The sequence below is a fragment of the Bubalus bubalis genome, chromosome 6 (assembly GCF_019923935.1).
Source record: "Bubalus bubalis isolate 160015118507 breed Murrah chromosome 6, NDDB_SH_1, whole genome shotgun sequence".
NCBI classification, from domain to species: domain Eukaryota; kingdom Metazoa; phylum Chordata; class Mammalia; order Artiodactyla; family Bovidae; genus Bubalus; species Bubalus bubalis.
Window position 1 is genome coordinate 79898524 of NC_059162.1, and position 22503 is coordinate 79921026.

The 22503-nt window shown below is 42.5% G+C and overlaps 1 protein-coding gene and 1 pseudogene across 6 annotated transcripts in view; one reads left to right on the forward strand and one right to left on the reverse strand.

Annotated features, from left to right (window-relative positions):
* Positions 1-22503, reverse strand: part of AK4 (adenylate kinase 4) — a 97458-nt gene that overhangs the window by 73541 nt on the left and 1414 nt on the right. The window contains exon 1 of one of the 6 annotated variants that reach the window (XM_044944893.2): positions 22287-22433. The exons of 4 other annotated variants lie outside the window; for them this stretch is intronic. The gene's annotated coding sequence lies outside the window, so the exon portion shown is untranslated. Of the gene's footprint in view, positions 1-21640; positions 21786-22286; positions 22434-22503 lie in introns of those variants that run through there. One more of the 6 variants, XM_044944894.2, reaches the window with a different exon arrangement.
* Positions 3588-4219, forward strand: LOC102403991 (annotated as a pseudogene).

Consider the following 22503-nt stretch of genomic DNA (forward strand, 5'->3'; position numbering starts at 1 on the left):
AGCCTGTGCTCCAGAGCCTGGAAGTCATCACTACTGAGCCCACGTGCCGAAACCACTGAAGGCCATGAGGCCTAGAGCCCACGCTCCACAAGAGAAGCCACTGCAATGAGCAGCCTGAGCACCGCAACTGGAGAGTGGCCCCCTGCTCGCAGCAACTAAAGAAAGCCCACATGCAGCAACGAAGACCCAGCACCAGCCATTAATAAATAAAAACAGATCTTTAAAACAATAATTTTTAAAATGTTGACATTTGGCTTATTTTACTCCATTAAACTATTTATCTTGATGACTGATTTTTTTGGCAGCCCTTTAAATTTTTTACTTAAGGAGGGTGCCTTGCTCGCTCTTTTAAACTTAGCCTCAGCCCTGCCAAAACATATTAACTTATTTCACACAAGGAAACTTGATGAGGCAGCTCTATCATGACTCTCATTTATAAATGAATAAACACCAAAAGGTTAGCCATTGATGCTTTGCCCAAATTCCTACAGTTCATGGCCAAGTCAGACTCCAAACCCAGCTATGTGGGTCATAGCACAAACTCTTATTAAAGGCAACTCTCAGAGCTTTCCATCACTAAAGTATCTGGCATGGGTGAAACTGATGAGGATCCTGTGGGGCTCCGCTGGACACAAAGTCTTTCTGGGTCCCCTATTTCTTTTATTTATTAATTTGGTTAGTTGCAGCACACAGGATCTTTGATCTTCATTGCATCCTGTGGGATCTTTAGTTGCAGCATGTGGGATCTAGTTCCCTGACCAGGGATCAAACCTGGGCACCCTGCATTGGGAGCTCAGAATCTTAGCCACTAAACCACCAGTGAAAGTGAAAGTAGCTGAGTCATGTCCAACTCTTTCTGACCCCATGAACTATACAGTCCATGGAATTCTCCAGGCCAGAATACTGGAGTGGGTAGCCTTTCCCTTTTCCAGGGATCTTACCAACCCAGGGATTGAACCCAGGTCTCCTGCATTGCAGGCAGATTATTTACCAGCTGAGCCACAAGGGAAGCCCAGTGAAGCCACCTCCATTTCTTATTTAAAGGATAAAGTCTTCAGCTTCCTTCCTAAACCTTCCCAGAGATCTAAAGGGCAGATTCAAACAGCTGCCAATCAGGGAAATAAGGGATGCAGAAACAAAGGAGGAAGAAACAAGAAACAGTACAGTGATTAAAGCAGCATCCTGGTTCCTCCTCAAGGGAATACATAAGAGTATGTTTGAGTTCTTCTGTAGGAACTAAGACTCCACCCAGGTTGGGGGTGGTAATTTTGGAGCACCACTCTGTTACCTCACCACCAATAAATCAGAAGAAAAGTCACACATCCTGTAACCCTTACCCCAAATTTTATCTATAGAAACTCTTCCTCAAAAGCCATCAGGGAGTTCACAGGGTTTTGAGCACAAGCCACTAGTCTCCTTGCTTGACCCTGCAATAAAACTTTGCCCCAAGCTCCGATTTTTCAATTGATTTGGTCTCATCTTTCCTTTGGTAACCTAAGTCGCTACAATCCTGGGTTTCATAAAATAATATGTGGGAAACAATCCAAATAAGCTATAATTAATGACAATCTGGGTAAACTCGGTCATGAGTTATTCATTGCTGATCTGTGTCCTGCAATATTTAGGCTGATTAATTCCATCCAGAATTTCTCCTGGAATCTTTCTAATTTGTCCCTAATTCTCAGAGGGAACCAAGAAAGCAAGATCTCTGAACGCCCACTCAAGGACAGCACTACAGAGCTGAATAGTCTGGAGTAGCTGGTGTCTGAACTTAGGTCTTCGCACTAATCTTCAAATACTGTCAGCTTTATGAGGCTACATGAGCTACACTGCATTGCAGGACGATGTTCAGAAATACTCCCAAATAATGTATTCATTTAAGAAGTAGAATATAGAAGTAAATCCACTATAACTGTAAGCAGATAGGGTAGGAGGTCCCTGGAGAAAGAGAACCAGGAATGTCTTTCTTCACATGACAGAACTCATTTTGGCCTAAGAACATTTTGTGATCTAACCCTGATCAGGATGCTTACCCTTGAACAGGTCTCAATAATAATGATCTTTTTTTTTTTTTTTTAAACTTTACATAATTGTATTAGTTTTGCCAAATATCAAAATGAATCCGCCACAGGTATACATGTGTTCCCCATCCTAGGAAACAAAGGAATGCTGGAATAGAGAAAAGGCAGTCAAACAACAGTTCAGTGATAAAGTAAGAGTCCTAGTTAATCCTCAAAGGATACATATGATAATATATCTTTGAGTTCTGTAGGAACTAAGACCCCAACCCAGATGGAAGACAGGATAAGGATGCTGCCCTCCAGACTTCAATCAACCAAGACTTAGATTGTTGACTTTGCCCCAATTCTAGGCTGAACTCTCCTGGCTCAAGCCCCTTCATGAATATGCATGTAGCCTTAGCTTAAACTTCCCTGATTTTGCTGTTTGGGTATGCTGCTTTGAGAAAGATCACAAAGTACTTGCTGCAAGTAATAATAAGTCCTTCATTCTACCATACTTTGGCTTGGTTGTGTCTATTGGCTCAACATCGACCAAGATGTGAACCCAGTTTTCTGGTAACTTAGGTGGAATGATCCTGCCACATTTAGCTAGCTGTCAGGAGGGATGGCCATTGCAGATTAAAAGGGCCATAGTGAAATCAGGCTGCAAAAGAACCTAGAAATGATATCATGGGAAGAACGGCTCGGGGAACAAGGGCTATTTTTCTTGGGGGAAAAAAAAAGACAACTTAAGTCAGAGAAGTGGTGCCTAGCAACTATTTTCAATTATCTGAAGAGCTAGTGGATTTAATTTATGTGACAACAAAAGACTGAAGTTGGATAAGTGGATGACAGTTTATAGATGACAGTTTCAAGGAGTTGGCTTTCATCTCAGTATGAGGGGGGGAAAAAAAATCTTCCAACAATTAGACCTGTCCAGCAATGAAAGAGCCTGCCTCCAAAGGAGGCAAGTTGGCTGTCAGCTGCTGTAGAAGGGATCTGACACAGAATGGCCACTTGGACAGAAGGACTTAAAATCCCTTCCAATTCTAAGATGTTAAGAAATGGAACAAATAATTAAACTTAACACAATCATTGTTATGCATAGTGTTTAGCTCCTAAGAACCCTAGAAAACTGAAACAAAACTGAGTTCAATGAAAAGGTTTTGCACTTTCATCTTATTCCAAGCTGCATTCTTGATTTTTTTTTTAAAGCTAAGCCAATGAAGTAATGCAAGTTGAAAGTCAATCTCCCTCTTTGAAAAACTAAATTATGTCCTGAGATGGTATTTATAGTTACCATTTAAGAAAACTGGGAAACTACTCATACATGCAATCAATATTTTATAGCTCTCCTACAAACTACATTGGCTATTTTTACCAAGACCTATAGGGGTCATGTAGAAGAAAAATACAGAAGCATCTGTGTTAAAATTTAGGAAAACCAAGCAAAGCAAAAATTGAATTTCAGTTATGTCAGTTACTCTGTTTATTAAAAGACCTTGAGAAAATCTAACATATCAGATAAAGAGGTAAAGTTAAGCAAACTGTCATTTTCCTTTCACTGCTGTGGCCACAACCATAAGTATGCTCAGGCTTCAGAAGAGGCTTGCCCCCAGGGTCCCCCTGCTGTGGCAAAACGGTCTGGTTGGACCCCATGGAGACTAATGAAGTCACCAAGGCGAATTCCCATCAGCAGATCCAGAAGCCAATCAAAGATGGGCTGATCACCTGGAAGCCTATGACTTCTTGGACTCAATGGTGGAAAAACACCTTGGCTCGCTGGAAGGGCAGGCATATGGGCATAGATAACTGAAAAGGTACTGCCAATGCTCGAATGCCCGAAAAGGTAACCTGAAAGCAGAGGATGAGAACTGTGCTGGCTGCTCAGAAGATACCATGAATCTAGGAAGACTAACCACCACGTGTATCACAGCCTGTACCTGAAGGTGAAGGGCAACATGCTCAAAAACAAGTGGATTATATCCACAAGCTGGATATATATCCATGGAATATATATATATATATATCATGGAATATATCTACAAGGTGAAGGCAGACAAGGTGAAGGCAGACAAGGCTCGCAAGAAGCTTCTGGCAGACCAGGCTAAGGCCTGTAGGTCTAAGACCAAGGAAGACCTCAAGCACCGTGAAGAGCAGCTTCAGGCAAGGAGGAAATCATCAAGATTCTACCCAAGGAGGAAGCGACCAAGAAATAAAGTTCTCCCCCTCTTCTCTGTACATAGTAGCCTCAGCAATTGCATAAATCACACATTCAATAAAAACAAAACCTTATTCTGCCTTAAAAAAAAAGAAGGAAGAAAGAAAGAAAACTGTCCTTTTAATGATGACACAATTTTTAAAAAGAAAATTTCCCTGCCTTCCAAAAGAGGCACACACATAAGTAGCTTTGTTTGGATAAGAGTGGAAACAAGGGGTTTCCCTGATGGTCCAGTGGTTAAGAATCTGCCCTTGCAATGCAAGGGACGTGGGTTTGATCCCTGGTCCAGATCCAGCACATCTCAGAGCAACTAAGCCCGCAGGCCTTAACTACTTTAGTCCAAGAGCTCAGGAGTCCCTGTCACACAATCAGACACCACAACAAAAGCTTCTGAGTACTGCAACAAAGACCCAACTCAGCCAAATAAATAAATTAAAAAAAAAAAAAAAAAAAGAAATAAGACAAATGCAAAGGAAAATAGGACAACACAATTAAAACAATGAGCAAATGCTTATAACCTCTGCAGAACAGAGAATGGTTGAGTGGTGAACACACACATAACACTCACACACACTCACACACCCAAACACATCCCCTAAACACCACTGGATTATGTCACTGATTCCATTCAAAGCACCACATTCAATGAGGAAGATTTTAAATGAAATGAAAATATATAACTCCAGAGAGGAGGAGAACAAAGCAAAGACTCCTCTTACTTGCCAGGTATTTGACATAAATAACCTCCTCTGACCCTCCCCAAAGCCTTGTGAAATAGGGATTCTTACAAAGGAGGAAATCAAGTTCATTAACTTCCCCCAAATTTACAAAGTCAATAAGACGTTGAGCCCAAGGTATGCGTGACTCCAAAGCTCAACAGTATTTCCACTATGCCATGGGCCAGCTTCAGTGCCAGCCACTTGCTACGCCAAACCCACAAGGGTTCTTGTCAACTGGAACTTCCCACAGGTATGGACTGCACCCCTCTGTTAAATGGGACCACTGTCCCTGACAATCGCTGAAGTTTCAAATTTCAAAGGGCTGCATTTGGATCTGCCCTTGCCCACCATTCCCATACAGTCACATCTAATGTCACCACTTCAACTTCTCCCAAACACTTCTTCCCACTATTTCTAAACTACTTATAAACTTCCCACTATGATCTAAACTGTGGTGACACTACCCTAGCTGTGCTCCACTTCCTTCCCACCAGTCCACCGGTCACAGTCACACCACTAAAGTAATTTGAGGAAGGCACTCCCCATAGTTTTCCTATTTACAAACTCCATCTGGGATTATACAGACAGCTCCTCTCCCGCCTCCGCCAGGAACATTTCCAGCCTATTGCCTATAATTCCCAACTCTAGGTTTTAATCAAAATACCCTTAATTTTAATCACCTACTCCCAGACATGATCCTTCAAAAACATCCTTCTCAGGACTTCCCTGGAGGTCTAGTGGGTTAAGACTCTGCTCTTCCAATGGAGGGGATATGGGTTCAATTCCCTGTCAGGGAACTAAGATCCCACATGCTGCATGGTGTGACGAAAAAACTGAAAAGTTAAACAAAACACCCTGCTCCCATTTTTCCACGTGCCAGTACCTAACCCATCTGTAAAGGCCCAGCTGTAATGCCATCTCTCCCATAGCTTTCAGTTACTCTTTCATCCCAAAGTATAACAAACTATTATACACTGCCTGTGTTAGATATTGGTGATAAAATAATGAACTCCCTCCACTGTTCTTATAATAAAATTTTCATGCCTTTTTATAGTATTCAGTATAATCTCCCTGATAAAACAATTAATTGGCTGTATGTTTTACCTTGTGAATTTCTTAAAGGCGGAGACCATTTTTTTATTCCTAATAACAAGATGCCATTGGAATATCTTGATTTAACAAGTGCTTACTGAAGTTTAAAGTCTAACCATTTGTGGATACCATAACAACCTCTTAACCGACCTTGGAAGTTTCACTCTAGAACCATCCAATCCAGTTTACAAACAGCCTGAATGACCTATTAAAAATGTGAATCAAACTGTCAATTTCCTATTTAAAAACAATGGCTTCACCTTAGATTAGGTGATGGTGTCTTAGCCACATCACTAAAAACACAAACAGCAAAAGAAGAAAAAAAAACCCAGATAAATTGGACTTCATCAAAATTAAAAACTTTCCATAGACACCATGAAGAGAGTAAAAGGCCAATTCACAGGGAATTCCCTAGAGGTCCAGTGGTTAGAACTCGGCACTTTCACTGCAAAGGGCCCAGGTTCAATCCCTGGTTGGGGAACTAAAGTCCCACAAGCTGTGCAACATGGTCAAAAAAATATAAACAAACAAAAAGACAATTCACAGAATGGGAGACAATATATGCAAATCATATATCTAATAAGGGACTTATATCCAAAATATATAAAGAATTCAACAATAAAGGACAAATGAGCCAATCTTAAAAACAGGCAAAGGATTTAAATAGACATTTCTCTCCAAAGAAAACATACAAATGGTCAAAAGGACACGGGAAAAAAATGTTTGACATCATTAGTCCTTCAGTTCAGTTGCTCAATCATGTCCGACTCTTTGCGACTCCATGAATCGCAGCACACCAGGCCTCCCTGTCCATCACCAACTCCCGGAGTTCACCCAAACTCATGTGCATCAAGTCGGTGATGCCATCTAGCCATCTCATCCTCTGTTGTCCCCTTCTCCTCCTGCCTCCAATCTCTCCCAGCATCAGAGTCTTTTCCAATGAGTCAACTCTTCGCACAAGGTGGCCAAAGTATTGGAGTTTCAGCTTCAGCATCAGTCCTTCCAATGAACACCTAGGACTGGTCTCCTTTAGGATGGACTGGTTGGATCTCCTTGCAGTCCAAGGGACTCTCAGGAGTCTTCTCCAACACCACAGTTCAAAAGCATCAATTCTTCGGCACTCAGCTTTCTTTATAGTCCAACTCTCACATCCATACATGACTACTGGAAAAACCATAGCCTTGACTAGATGGACCTTTGTTGGCCAAGTAATACCTCTGCTTTTGAATATGCTATCTAGGTTGGTCATAACTTTCCTTCCAAGGAGTAAGCGTCTTTTAATTTCATGGCTGCAATCACCATCTGCAGTGATTTTGAAGCCCAGAAAAATAAAGTCTGACACTGTTTCCACTGTTTCCCCATTGATTTCCCATGAAGTGATGGGACCGGATGCCATGATCTTCGTTTTCTGAATGTTGAGCTTTAAGCCAACTTTTTCACTCTCCTCTTTCACTTTCATCAAGAGACTTTTTAGTTCCTCTTCACTTTCTGCCATAAGGGTGGTGTCATCTGCATATCTGAGGTTCTTGATATTTCTCCCGGCAATCTGGATTCCAGCTTGTGCTTCTTCCAGCCCCGCGTTTCTCATAATGTACTCTGCATAGAAGTTAAATAAGCAGGGTGACAATATACAGCCTTGACGTCCTCCTTTTCCTATTTGGAAACAGTCTGTTGTTCCATGTCCAGTTCTAACTGTTGCTTCCTGACCTGCATATAGGTTTCTCAAGAGGGAGGTCAGGTGGTCTGGTATTCCCATCTCTTTCAGAATTTTCCAGTTTCTTGTGACCCACAGTCAAAGGCTTTGGCATAGTCAATAAAGCAGAAATAGATGTTTTTCTGGAACTCTCTTGCTTTTTCCATGATCCAGTGGATGTTGGCAATTTGATCTCTGGTTCCTCTGCCTTTTCTAAAACCAACTTGAACATCTGGAAGTTCACAGTTCACATATTGCTGAAGCCTGGCTTGGAGAATTTTGAGCATTACTTTAGTAGCGTGTGAGATGAGTGCAATTGTGCGGTAGTTTGAGCATTCTTTGGCATTGCCTTTCTTTAGGGAAATGCAATTCAAAACCACAATGAGATACCACTTCACACCCACTGGGGAGGCTAAAAGAAAAAGACAATAACAAGACTTGACAAGGAAACAAAGTCATTGGAAAACTCATTCATTGGTGATGGGAATGTGTAAATGATGAAGCTGCTTTAGAAAATAGTTTGGCAGCTCCTCTAAATGTTAAACATAGTGTTACCACATGACTTAGCAATTCGACTTCTAGGTATACACCCAAGGGAGATGGAAACATGTCCACACAAAAATGTGTACAGTGATGTTCATAGCAGGAAACGACCCAAGTGTCCATCAAAGAATGAAAGAATAAAGTGTGGTATAGCCATCTAATAGAGTATTATTAGGCAAAAGAAATGAAGTACTGACACATATTACCATATAGTTGAATCTCAAAAACATGCAAAGTTAAAACAGTCAGCTGCAAAAGAAAATTATGTATTATATGAGTCAACTTATATGAAAGATCAAAAAAGGCAAATCCATATAAACAAAAAGTAGGTTAGTGATTACTAGGAGCTAGAGGGAGGAGGGGAATGGGGAATGACTGCTAATAGGTGCAGGGTTTCTTTCTGGGGTAATGAAAATGTTCTGTAATTATATAGTAGTTGCACAGGGCTTCCCAGGTGGCTCAGTGGTATAGAATCCACTTGCCAAAGCAGGAAGATGCAGGACACCAGGTGGGAAAGATCCCCTGGAGGGGGAAACAGCAACCCACTCCAGTATTCTGGTCTGGATAATCCCACGGACAGAGCATCCTGGCAGGCTACAGTCCATGGGGTCGCAGAGAGTCAGACACAACTGAGCATACATGCATGATGGTTGCACAACTCTATTAAAAAAAAGCACTGACTTATGCACTCTAAAAGGATAAACTTTATTATATGAAAGCTATATCTCAATAAAGCTAATAAAAAAAAAAAACTCCATTGCCTTGCATCCAGTTATAATGAAGTCCTAATTTCTGGCCACCCTACACCTTTCCAGCCACTTCTGCCATCTCCTCTGCACTCATGATACTCCCGAGACACCTGTCTCCTCTCTTCTCCACTGATGGAAAGCTCACTCCTATATTACAATTTGTCACATGTTCATCCTTCTGCCCAAGTCTTCGCATACCTGGCTGCCATGCTCACGTTCAGAGCCCAGCTTATACATCATCTGTTCAGACAGGCGTCCTCCGGCTTCACAGTCTGAAGTCATCTTCCCGGTCACTCTGTCCCCGCACTATTATATTTGCTTCATAGCACTTATATAACAAATAAGGTGTACAGTTATCTCAGATGCTTTTCTCTCCTGCCCTAATACGATTTCAAAACTTCTGTTGAGCTAAACTAAAGCTAATGAATTTACTCTTCAGATGGTGAAAGACTGTAACTTAAGTTATGAAATGGATCATCTTCCAGGGAGGTGATCGTGAATGCCGTGTTAGAGGTACAGATGGGTATTGGAGAAATTCCAGATTAGAAAATGACATATAGCTACAACAGCTGTGGAAAAGCTTCATAGAAATGATGGGGCTGCAAACAGACTATGAGAGATTAGCTAAAGTGTGAAAGGCATTATGGGAGAAAGGGAGAAAGTTATATCTGAATAACACCCTCCCTCAATGATGTTCATGACCTCAACACTTCACCCACATACACCCACCATGACCCATGAGAATGTAACATGGAACCTCGAACTTGAATCCTCGACAGTAAACACCTCAAGGACACTTGTGCATACCTCCCCCTACCTAACCAGGCACAGAAACATTTTTTAAGGGACTATAATAAGTTAAAAAGTACAAGTATTATTCCAGAAGTCTTAACATTATGATGAGAAACAATTTCTGCCTACTCACAAATACATATGGTTTCTATTTTAGACCTCTTTTGGCCCATTTTTATGGGAGAAAAGAGGAAGTCGGTGTTTCCTATTTTAGAATTTTGTTTTTAATGTTTTAGGGACAGAGTGGTAACAGCAACAAACCATGTATCTCCAGCTCACCATTAAAGGGTCTGCTCAATCTCAGTGGACTTGTGGAGAGCTAACCTGCAGATTCCCTGCCACTCCTGCCCAATGTGACATTTCTAAGACAAAGTAGATATTCACTAGCTACTGGAGCACCTGCAAGGCAGCAGGACACAATGGAAAGCTTAAACCCCAGCTATGCAGTCTCAAGTTTGAATGCTAGCTTCTCTATTTGACTATCTGATGTAAGGCAAGTAGCTCAACCTATCTGATGCCATTTCTTTATTTATAAAAGGAGATATTACTTACAACTGCTCCAGATTTGTGTGTGGACTAGACAACGTGCATGGGCTTCCCTGGTGGCTCAGACAGTAAAGAATCTGTCTGTAATACAGGACCTGGGTTTGATCCCTGGGTTGGGAAGATCCCCTGGAGGAGGGCAGGGCAACCCACTCCAGCATTCTTGCCTGGAGAATCCCATGGACGGAGGAGCCTGGCGGGCTACCGTCCATGGGGTCGCAAAGAGTCAGACATGACTGAGCAACTAAGCGTGCTGCACAGAGAATGTGCCACACTGGCTAGTCTAGTGCGTGCTTGACCCACTGCAAATGTCAGTTACAATGATCAAGTCACAAGAATTACAAAGTGCCAGGGTCACAGGTTGCTGGTCAATTAAAAAATGCTTTAGACTAGAAAACAGTTGATTTCTGGCTTCTTGGGAATTTGATGAGCAGGAGTGACTTTGCATTATTTCAATACTATCAGTCTCCCTGGCCAAGGAAGAGATGCTTGCTGCCAGACCTGTCGCTTAACCAGTACAAGAACCCTTGGAACTTGGAAGTGAGGCTGTTAAAATATAACATCAGCCATCTAATTGGGACTGCATGAAGCTCTACAAATGAGACCTTTTGTACTATGTCTTAAAGGCCAATCAGAACCAAACATCAAGTGATGGAGGGGAAAAGGCAGAGTAATCTAAAGCCTCTATTACCTGATTTAAAATATATTTAAAATATATATATTTGTACATATATCTAGTTCACTAAAAAGACAATACACAGTTGATATATCTGATTCACTGTGAAAGCATACTAAAACTTAAAAAAAAAAAAATTTCCAAGTCTTAAGTCTTTTCACAACATGGACCACACACAGTGCTAAAGAGAAGACTAGCATAATATGAAACAATTTAACAATTTACTTGGTATATTGTTAAATATGCAATTCTTCATGCCCTTCATAATGATTGTATTTATAGCTAATCGTCTAGAGCCAATTTACTCTAGTTTCAAGATCAGTTGCCATCATTGACCCAGGAATTGAGTTCCAGGAAGTTAGAAGCAGAAGATTAAAAGTTTCCTGGTACCATATGTGTATGGATCTTAAAGGTAAGCACAGTAATGGAAACTAGAAAAGGTGATATGAAGCAAGAATAATAACCCTTTCCTTTGATAATATGTATAATTAAAAGAATATGTATAATAGAATGATAATATGCATAATAAAAAAGGGTAAAACAGGAGATTGAAAAAGCTGGCTTGAAACTCAACATTCAAAAAACAAAGATCATGGCATCTAGTCCCATCACTTCATGGCAAATAGAAGTGGAAAAAGTGGAAGAAAGGACCGATTTTCTTTTCTTGGGCTCCAAAATCACTGTGAACAGTGACTGCAGCCTTGAAATGAAAAGATGCTTTCTCCTTGGAAGGAAAGCTAGGACAAACTTAGTGTATTAAAAAGCAGAGATATCACTTTGCCAACAAAGGTCTGTATAGTCAAAGCAATGGTTTTTCCAGCAGTCATGAATGGATGTGAGAGTTTGACCATAAAGAAGGCTGAGCGCTGAAGAATTGGTGCTTTCAAATTGTGGTATTGGAGAAGACTCTTGAAAGTCCCTTGGACTGCAAGATCAAACCAGTTAATCTTACAGGAACTCAATCCTGAATATTCATTGAAAGGACTGATGCTGAAGCTTCAATACTTTGACCACCTGATGTGAAGAGTAGACTTGCTAGAAAAGACCCTGAGCTGGGAAAGATTGCAAGCAAAAGGAAAAGGGGGCAGCAGAGGATGAGATGGTTAGACAGCATCACTGACTCAATGAACATGAATTTGAGCGAACTGCAGGAGCCAGTGAAGGACAAGGAAGCCTGGTGTGCTGCAGTCCATGGGGTCACAAAGAGTTGGACACGACTTAGTGGCTGAACAACAATATTTACAGGGTGAATGAGGTCTAAAATGATAATATACAAGGTGTAATCAAGTCACAAAAGCAATGATCCCATGGACTTCAAATAAGCCCTGGAGGAGGAATTCCAGGTATTCCATGTAAACATCTACCTCTCCTCACCTCTTAGTTGAGCTGACTTGTCAAAATTCAGCTCAGAAATATCCTCTGAAAAGCTTTCCTTAACTCCATGCAAGCATGCTAAGTTGATTCAGTCATGTATGACTCTGTGCAAGCTATGACTAGCTTGCCAGGCTCCTCTGTCCATGGAATTCTCCAGGCAAGAACAGTGGAGTGGGATGTTGTTTCTTCCTCCAGAGGATCTTCCTGACCCAGGGGTTGAACCCAGGTCTTCAGCACGGCAGATTCTTTACCATCTGAGCTACCAAGGAAGCCCCCTTTAACACCATATGTGTGTGTGTTAGTTGCTCAGTTGTGTCCAACTCTTTGCGACCCCACGGGGTGTTGCCCACCAGGCTCCTCCATCCATGTGATTTTCCAGGCAAGAGTGCTGGAATGGGTTGCCATTTCCTTCTACACTTTAACACCATACACACAAATAAACTCAAAATGGATTAAAGAACTAAATGTAAGACCAGATACCATAAAGCTCTTACGGCTGAACACGAGTCTCTTATGTCTCCTGCATTGGCAGGCAGGTTCTTTACCACTGGTGCCACCTAGGAAGCCTCTTCCTTTAACCCCACTTCCTCCTAAATGCTGGGTAGGCTGCCTCTTCCTTATGTGCCCAGGACCTACACACACACACCTTGCAGCCTTTCATCCACTGCACACTTGTTTGCCTCACTGCCTCTCCCAATAAATTTACAGCTCCTTCAGGGAACAGACCTTGACTCACCTCTTTGTGTCCCATAAGCCAATACTGCCTGGCACTCAAGCCTTTGTTGAAAAATATAACCAAGGGACAGTCAGCAAAGCGTATTTTTGTATACTGAAAGACTGCAAATAACCCACAGGCAACTGGTTAAATCACCATTCTCCAAGTGTGGTCCAAGGATCCCCAAGGGTCCACGAGACCTTTCCCAGTGTCTGTGAATCCCCTCTTTCTCTAACCACATATTTGTGTAAAGCCAGATTCTCTTCCAATACTTTCATCTGACAACATGGCAAACTGAGTAAGAAACCAGATGTGAGAATCTAGCTTTCTTCTATTAAACCAAACACTAAAGAGATTTGCAAATATGCTACTCTTCTTTGGAGTTTGTTCTAGAAAACAGTTCTTTTTTAATAGAAATAGGTTAACATGGGTTTATTACTCTTGTGTGTGTTAGTCACTCAATCATGTCTGACTCTTCAAGACCCCATGGACTGTAGCTCACCAGGCTCCTCTGTCCTAAGGGATTCTCCAGGCAAGAATACTGTAGTTGGTTGCCATTTCCTTCTCCAGGAGATCTTCCTGACCCAGGGATCAAACCCAGGTCTCCTGCATTGCAGGCAGATTCTTTACCATCTGAGACCAGAGAAGCCCAGTTACTCTTACTTTTAACAAATTAATAAATATTTTTAAACTTTCTTAGTTTTGCTTTCTAGTACAGTTAATAACTATAGGTAGGACCTGTATAAAAAAGACTCTTTGGGGTTCTCAATGTCTTTTAAATGTAGTAAAAGGTCCTGAGACCCAAACAGTTGAGAATTGGTCAGTGAAAGAAACAATGGTATAGTCGTATGATAGGAGTATGCAGCCAATTTTTTAAAAGAATATGGTAGGTTGATAAACACTAGTAGAAACCAATGTCCAAGCTATAATGCTAAGTTTTTTTAAAAAGGACAGGGACTTCCCTAGTGGTCCAGTGGCTGTACCTGTGCTCCTAATGCAGGGGGCCTGGGTTCTATCCCTGGTCAGGGAACTAGATCCCACCTGTCACAACTAAGAGTTCCCATGTTGCAAGTAAAGATCTTGTGTGCCATAATTAAGACATGTGCTGTGTGTGTTAGTTGCACAGTCTTGTCTGACTCTTTGCAACCTCATGGACTGCAGCCTGCCAGTCTCCTCTGTCCATGGGATTCTCCAGGCAAGAATACTGGAGTGGATTCCCATGCCCTCCTCCAGGGGATCTTCCCAGTGCTATGCTATGCTAAGTCACTTCCGTTGTGTCCGACTCTGTGTGACCCCATAGACGGTAGCCTACCAGGCTCCCCCATCCCTGGGATTCTCCAGGCAAGAACACTGGAGAGGGTTGCCATTTCCTTCTCCAATGCATGGAAGTGAAAAGTGAAAGTGAAGTCACCTAGTCGTGTCCGACTCTTAGCGACCCCATGGACTGCAGCCTACCAGGCTCCTCCGTCCATGGGATTTTCCAGGCAAGAGTACTGGAGTGGGGTGCCATTGCCTTCTCCGGGATCTTCCCAAACCAGTGATCAAATCCAGGTCTCCTGCATTGCAGGAGGATTCTTTACCGACTGAGATACCAGAGAAGCCTGGGTGACATGGCACATCAAATAAATAAATATTTAAAAAAGAAAGAAGGGCAAAACAAAGTACTGATATATGTGTACATTTTTAAAGAGGTACCACTAAACATACATACATATATATATATATATATATACACATATACACATATATATACACACAGACACACACACATATTTTTAGGATGAAATCCAAGAAAAGTAAAAAGTACGTATCCCTGTGGAAAGTAACTGGGGAACCAGAGGTCAGGGATGGGAGAGATTTTCCACACCATTCCTAGTGTATTTGAACATTTTACCACCTGCATGTATTATGTGTGTGCTCAGTCACACAGTCATGTCCACCTCTTTGCAACCCCATGGACTGCAGCCCTCCAGGCTCCTGTGTCCACAGGATTTTCCAGGCAAGAGTGCTGGAATGGGTTGCCATTTCCTGCTTCAGGAGATCTTCCCAACCCAGGGATCGAACCCAAGTCTCTTGCATCTCCTGTATTGGCAACAGATTCTTTACCACTGCACCACCTAGGAAACCCTCTACATGTATCACCTTTTTCAAAAAATCAAGAGTGTAATAAAAATTACATTGAAATAGTACAAAGCATTAAACTCACATTGAAGAACAGACTGTAATGACACTGGAAAATATTAAATGATACACTGTGAAATAAAACAAGCCATTTTCAAAACAGTGATACAGAATATATTCTTAAAAAACTGTCGGGAAGATATTCTGCACGTAAAAAGTATTAACAGTTATTATTTCCTCCTAGTTAGTGTTAGTGCAAATACAAATTTTTTACTTCCTCATCTTTCTTGCATTTCTAAACCTTGGGTAACTTAACATGAACTATTTATGCAATCAGAAAATCAATGAAAGGCCTCTTTCCTGGATGGAACCATGGAGAGTGCAGAAAAGAAGAAAAAGAAGGTTCCTGCTGTGCCAGAAATCCTTAAGAAAAAAGCAAAAGAATTTTGCAGAGCTTAAGATAAAATGCCTGAGAAAGAACTTTGCCCAAAAGATGCTTTAAAAGGTAAGGAGGAAGTTAATCTATGAAAAAGCTAAGCAGTATCACAAGGAATACAGGCAGATGTACAGAACTGAAATTTGAATGGTAGGATGGCAAGAAAAGCTGGCAACTTCTCTGTGCTGAGGAACCCAAACTGGCATTTATCATCAGGATCAGAGGTATCACTGGTGTGAGCCTAAAGGTTCAAAAGGTGTTGCAGCTTCTCCATCTCCATCAGATCTTCCAAGGCACCTTTGTAAAGCTCAGCAAGGCTTCAACTAACATGCTGAGAATTGTGGAACCATACATTGCATGAGGTGTTACCCAAACCTGAAGTCAACAAATGAACTGATCTACAAGTATGGTTATGGCAAAATCAACAGGAGAATTGCCCTGACAGATAACACGATGCTCAATCTCTTGGCAAATATGGCATCATCTACATGCAGAATCTGTTTCATAAGATCTATACTGCTGAAAAATGTTTCAAAGAAGTAAACAACTTCCTATGGCCCTTCAAACCGTCTTCTCCATGAGGCGGAATGAAGAAAAGGACCACCCATTTTGTAGAAGGTGGAGATGCTGGCAGCAAGGAAGACCAGATCAACAGGCTTATTGGATGAATTAAGGTATTTACCACTATTTTTGTAATCTGTTCACTTAATAGAGACTGCTTTCAAGCTGAAAAGAAAGAAAGAAAAGAAAAAAGAAAAACAAAGAAAGCGTTTAAATACACAAGTATAGGGAATTCCCTGGCAGTCCAGTGGTTAGCAGTTCACACTGTCACTGTTGAGAGCCCGGATTCAATCCCTAGCCAGGGAACTAAGATCCTGCAAGTGTAGCAGTGCCAATGAGGGGGCGTGGAGGTGGGGGTGGGGATGTTGAAAAATAAAAATATACACAAAAGTATGTGTATCTGTGTCTATATTAAATAAAATATTTAGTAAGCAAAAAAGTACATGAATAAAGCAGCACCAGGGTGGTGCAACAGTAGAGTCCCCCTGCCAATGCAGGAGATGCAGATTTGAATCCTGGCTTGGGAAGATCCCCTGGAGAATGGAATGGCAACCCACTCCAGCAATCTTCCCTGGAGAATCCCATGGACAGAGGAGCCTGGTGGGCTGCAGTCCACAGGGTCACAAAGAGTCAGACACGACTGAGCGACTAACACTTTCACTTTTATCTGCTGAATGGACTATAACATAGAAACTTTAAATGGTTTTGAAGAAGTGGTAAGAACACAGCAAAATGCTCACAATATCCAAGTGGGACGCCAAGTTAGTTTGTTGGGGATGGCGGGGCAAATATACAGGAAAAAAATAACTTGTTAGAATTTCCTAGTGTCAGTGTGGAATAGTGGGTAATTTTCACTTGCCTTTTCAGTTTCTTTCACAGCTTCGCATTTTTCAAATTTTCTACAAGGCATGACTTTGGTCAAAAAAAACTACTTTTAAAAAATGACCAGGACTTCCCTGGTGGTCCAATGGCTAACGCTCCATGCTCCCAATGCAGGGGGCCCAGGTTCAGTCCCTGGCCAGGGAGCTAGATCCTGCATGCCGCAGTGAAGACTGAAGATCCTGCGTGCTGCAAATAAGACCTGGCACAGCCAAATAAATAATTTTTTTAAGTGGATTTCCATTAAAAAATGACCACACTGAAAAGAAGCTCAGATTCAACTATGCATGTGTGAAAGTCAGTCTTATTGTCATGGGACCTTATTCAAATAAAACAGTTCTCTTGAAGTATGCATGAAAACCCTCAAAGAAATAAGGAAAAACAGGGAGATGTACAAGTGGACCTGCAGACAGGAGAGATGCCTCCAAACTTGTCAGGTCCTTGACCTACATCCTGAGTCTCACCAAACGAGGGAAAAAATATGGAATATCCCATACTCTAGAAATAGTAGACTAAGCCAAGACTTTGTATGATCTCCAAAAACATGAACTATTAATATTTAATGTTGTTCTAAATACATTGGTGAACATTAGTCTCTTTAATACAACTTCTCCAATTGTCAGACGTTTTCATTCTTACATAAGAAAAGACACACATTTATACTTAATGAGCATTTAAAAAAAAACAAACCCTGAACCTTCTGAACTAGATCATCTTTTCAGGGGAGGCTCAGCCCATAGACTAATTTGAAATGCCAATCCCATCTGCAAACCTCAGCAAGAGCTGCAGTTAATATTAATTAAGAGCAGAAACAGGTTTGCTCTTGAACATCTCTTCTCTCAAGTCCAGGATGCTTCCAAATGGAAACTTTCCAATTTCCCTGCACTTGAGATAGTAGATCCAGTACAAACCTTAAAACAGGAGTCTCATACCTTTCAGAGGGAGATTTCATTCACTGATCACTCAACGAATGAAGGTACCACTAAATATAAATGGCGGGGGGGGGGGGGGGTGGGGGGGTGGTGCGGGCGGTGTTTGTTTTGGGCCACACCATGCAGCATGAGGGACTTTCATTTCCGACCAGGGATTGAACCTGTACCCCTGCAGGGGAAGTGGGAGCATGGAGTTTCAACCATTGAACCGCCAGGTAAGTCCCAAGGTTTGGGGATAGTGGTTTTTGGTATTTATTTTCTTATTTGGCTGTGCCAGGTCTTTGTTGAGCCTTTTTAGTTGAGACATGTGGGATTTTTTCTTTTCTTTTTTTTTTTTTTTTTTTTTTTTTAGTTTCAGCATTCGGACTCTTGTGGCTCACACCATAAAGAATCTGCCGGCAATGTGGGAGACTCAGGTTCAATCCTGGGTCAGGAAGATGCCCTGTAGAAGGGAATGGCAATCCTCTTCAGTATTTTTGCCTAGAGAATTCCACGGACAGAAGAGCCTGGTGGGCTATAGCCCATGGGGTCACAAAGAGATGGACACAACTGAGTTACTAACACACATTCATGCTCTAATTCCCTGATCAGGGATCAAACCCAGGCCCTCTGAGATGGGATCACAGTCTTAGTGTAACCACAGGCCTTCACCTATATCCTCTGCTTTAGCTCCTCTCTGAAGTACCTGCTGCTGCTGCTGCTAAATCGCTTCAGTCGTGTCCGACTCCGTGCGACCCCATAGACGGCAGCCCACCAGGCTCCGCCGTCCTTGGGATTCTCCAGGCAAGAACCCTGGAGTGGGTTGCCATTTCCTTCTCCAATGCATGAAAGTGAAAAGTGAAAGTGAAGTCTCTCAGTCATGTCTGACTCTTCGAGACCCCATGGACTGCAGCCTACCAGGCTCCTCCGTCCATGGGATTTGCCAGGCAAGAATACTGGAGTGGGGTGCCATTGCCTTCTCCTAGATAATAGTATTTGATGCAAATTTCCTGAGATGCTTTGCTGATGTAAAACCCCACTCCACCAAACAGAAGAACTATTTGGTGACCATGAGCACATAGCCCCAGGCCTCCTGGAGCCTAAGGACAAATAAGTTTAACCCCTGTGACACCACTCTGCTGCCTCACCATCAGGCAATCAGAGAATTGTACACTGGCTGATCCTGTACCCTGAGACACTCACCTGCCCTTTAAAAATGCTTTGCAAAAACCCTTTAGGAAGCCTCAGGATTTTCAGGGCATAAGCCACCTCCTAGCATGGACTTGCAATACATCTTTCTTCGCTCCAAACTCTGACGTTTCAGTTTAGCTTCACTGCACAATCCGGCACATGAACTTGCATTAACATTAGCCACTGGACTACCAGGGAAGTCCCAAATTTTAATGGAACTCTACTGAGTGCCAGCTGTGTGTATGTGTGTGTGTATGTGTGTGTGTGTGTGTGTGTGTGTGTGCACACACACATATAGATTCATGCATATGTATGCAAACACACACACAAAAGCTAATATTTTTTATGACAGTGTCCCAGCTTCTGGCAACTTAAGAGAACTCTCCCATCTATTTACTCATTCAGTGTGCTAAAAAAAAAAGTAAGCCAAAAATTTGGGGGTGAGTCTTCAAATAAGGTATTTGATAAGTCTCAGCCTGCAGAGCTTCAGGCAGACCAGGCAGAGCCAACAGGTGACAGATATCACAAAGCTCATCTGAGATCCATAGTAAACACAAACTTTTATCACAAATCAGAGCTAATTAAGCAGAATGGACTTAATCCCTAAAAGCTGTTTGACTCTTCTGGGAAAGATGTAGATAGAATTTATGACCGTGTCTTCATCAGACTTGTTGAACTCCTTTTATTCATTAGGCAATTTGTCAGATCCATCCTTTAAGTCTCTCAGTGGCAACTGGACTATGGTGAAGGTAGAAAAAAAATACTGCGATAGCCCCCAGCACCTAGATCACTGACATATAGCAGGTATTCAGGAAGTATCTACTGGATAAATCAGAATACATTCGCTGCACTGCATCAGAAGTGTATGTGACAGCAGCAATAGAATTCACAAGCTATGTGCAAAGAGATGAATTTTGCCAGGGCAGGTGAGGGAAAATTGCCCAAATGTAATGAGTAGCCACTCCTTTCCTGGAAGAGCACCTTTTCACCAGGCAGTAATGGCAGGAAAACCATGTGGACAGGAGTATGCCCCAACCCTGCAGGCTGCAGCAGATGGCCTGAGCTACTTTCCAATTCAAATTCTTACCAAGGTTTTACTTCCTGGGATTTTGCTGCACTTCAGCATCTCCTTCAAACCTTCAACTATAAAGGGGCACCTACAGAGCGGTCATTGTGCTTCTCTGCCAGGAAATTAGTGAAAAGCAAACAGCAAGTAACAGAAAAATAAATGCTGCGGAATGGTTTCTTATTTACCAGGCAATGAGCCTGTTAAGACTCTTATATCTTCTGAGAAAAATAACCCAAAAGCACCCTCCAAGTCCACTAGAAACAGGCCACTTTCAAAACAGTCATTGTCCTTTATTTGTCCTCTTCTCCTTTCCCTGATAGGGCTTTTGTTTTTTTGGGTTTTTTGGCCCACAGCACAGTGGATCCTAGTTCCCTGACCAGGGATCGAATTTGCATCCCCTACACTGGAGGCACGGAGTCTTAACCATTAGACCACCAGGGAAGTCCATTCTTGATTAAGTTTTAATTGATTCATGCATAAACTACTTGATTCCCAACAGAAAAAGATAATTTAAACATTGCAGAGTCACTTTTTACTCCAGGGAGAAACACTGGCAGGGAAATGAAGGCACTTGAAAGAGAACGGAGACTAAAATTCTGAACAAAGGAAAGTTAAAATGAACAAAATAAGGGAAAACAACAAGTGGAAAAGTTTTCAAACCCCCTAAGAAGTGCAGAAACAAGCGACTTCCCATCACATTCTCTTCAAAAAAGCAGAGTGGGCTTCCCTGGAGGCTCAGTGATAGATAATTCTCCTGCCAGGGCAGGAGACATGGGTTCAATCCCTGAATTGAAGAGAGAATTCTAAAAGGCAAGGAGAAACTAAACCCATGTACCACAACTATTCACAGTGCTCTAGAGCCAGGGAACGGCAACTACCTGAAGCCCACGTGCCCTGGAGCCAGTACTCTGCAACTTGAGAAGCCAGGATGAGAGGCCTGAGAGCCGCAACTAGAGAGCAGCCCCCACTCTCTGCAACTAGAGAAAAGCCCAAGCAGCAAGGAAGACCCAGCACAGCCAAAAAAATAAATAAGTAAATCATCTTTTTTAAAAGGAAAGAGCCACTAATTCAGTCCCAGGATGGATGGTGCAAAGCCTTCATGCCAGAAGGAGGCAAGTTACCGAGTCAGGTACAGAGAAGGCAGAAAAATGGGCTCAATCCCACCCAGCAGTTTCCTCACCTCATTATACCCACTGAGAAGCCCCACCTGACCACAAAACCCACCTGGCCACCTTGAGCCAGCCTACCCTCTCACAGTTCTCCCCCCACCCAAACTGCATTCCAAACAGGGAAGGAGTAAACTGCATTTGAATGTATTATTAAAATTAAAATAGACCCAGTTGTGGTAACAATACCTGCAAGAGAAAATTCCAGGTGCAATCAGGTATACAGGACGCAGCCTTCTGAATGTTGAAGGGTGGGGAACAGGATTATTGAAAATCAAAATAAAAGTTTGCTCTTAAAACCTGCTTTAAGAAATAAGGAGTAAAATTCTGCCTTTGAGATACTTAATTCCCCGCCCTTTCAGGCTTTCCGTTTTCCAAGCACCTCTGTCAAACTAATTTGTGCTTCTGTAAAGAAGATACCGTAATAGGCTATAACCACCTAGGAACAGATGAGAACAAAAGACAGAGGGAAGCACCCCGTTTGCAATAACAAGTTTTCATAAATGAGTTGCTAATTGTGAGTATCTGCATCCCAGAAGGGCCAACTACCTCGCAGCAGCACCACAACTACCTACCTCTCGCCTTTTAATGCCAATTCACTATGAACTCGTGTGAACGCGGGGTGGGAGGAGAGGGGAGAAGGGCCGCACTGACAGGCTAAGGAGAGCAGGCGACCTGTAGCCCAAATGAACCAGGCAAGCCAAGGGAGGCGTTCTCAAGAAGCCATTTCCAAGGAGGCTGGATTCAAACTGTAATTTGTCAGATCAAATCTCCTTGTCTCCTAAGGGTCAGGCCCCGGCTTGAAGAGGAGGGGAAGTTAGTGGTGAGAGTTTACCTTAGAAGGCGGCAGGGAACAGACAGGCCTTTCAAAGCCACCCAGGGCTCTGCCCAGAGGCCCCGGGAGGCGTGGAGGGGCTGGAGCGGCGCGCGGCTGCGAGCCCCGCGGCGCCACAGGTTCCCCAGCGCGCGGCAGGGCCCGACTCCCACAGGTGGGCGGCGCTCGGCCCGGGGGGCTCTGGCGAGAGGAGGAGATGCTACGGGTCACCAGGGAC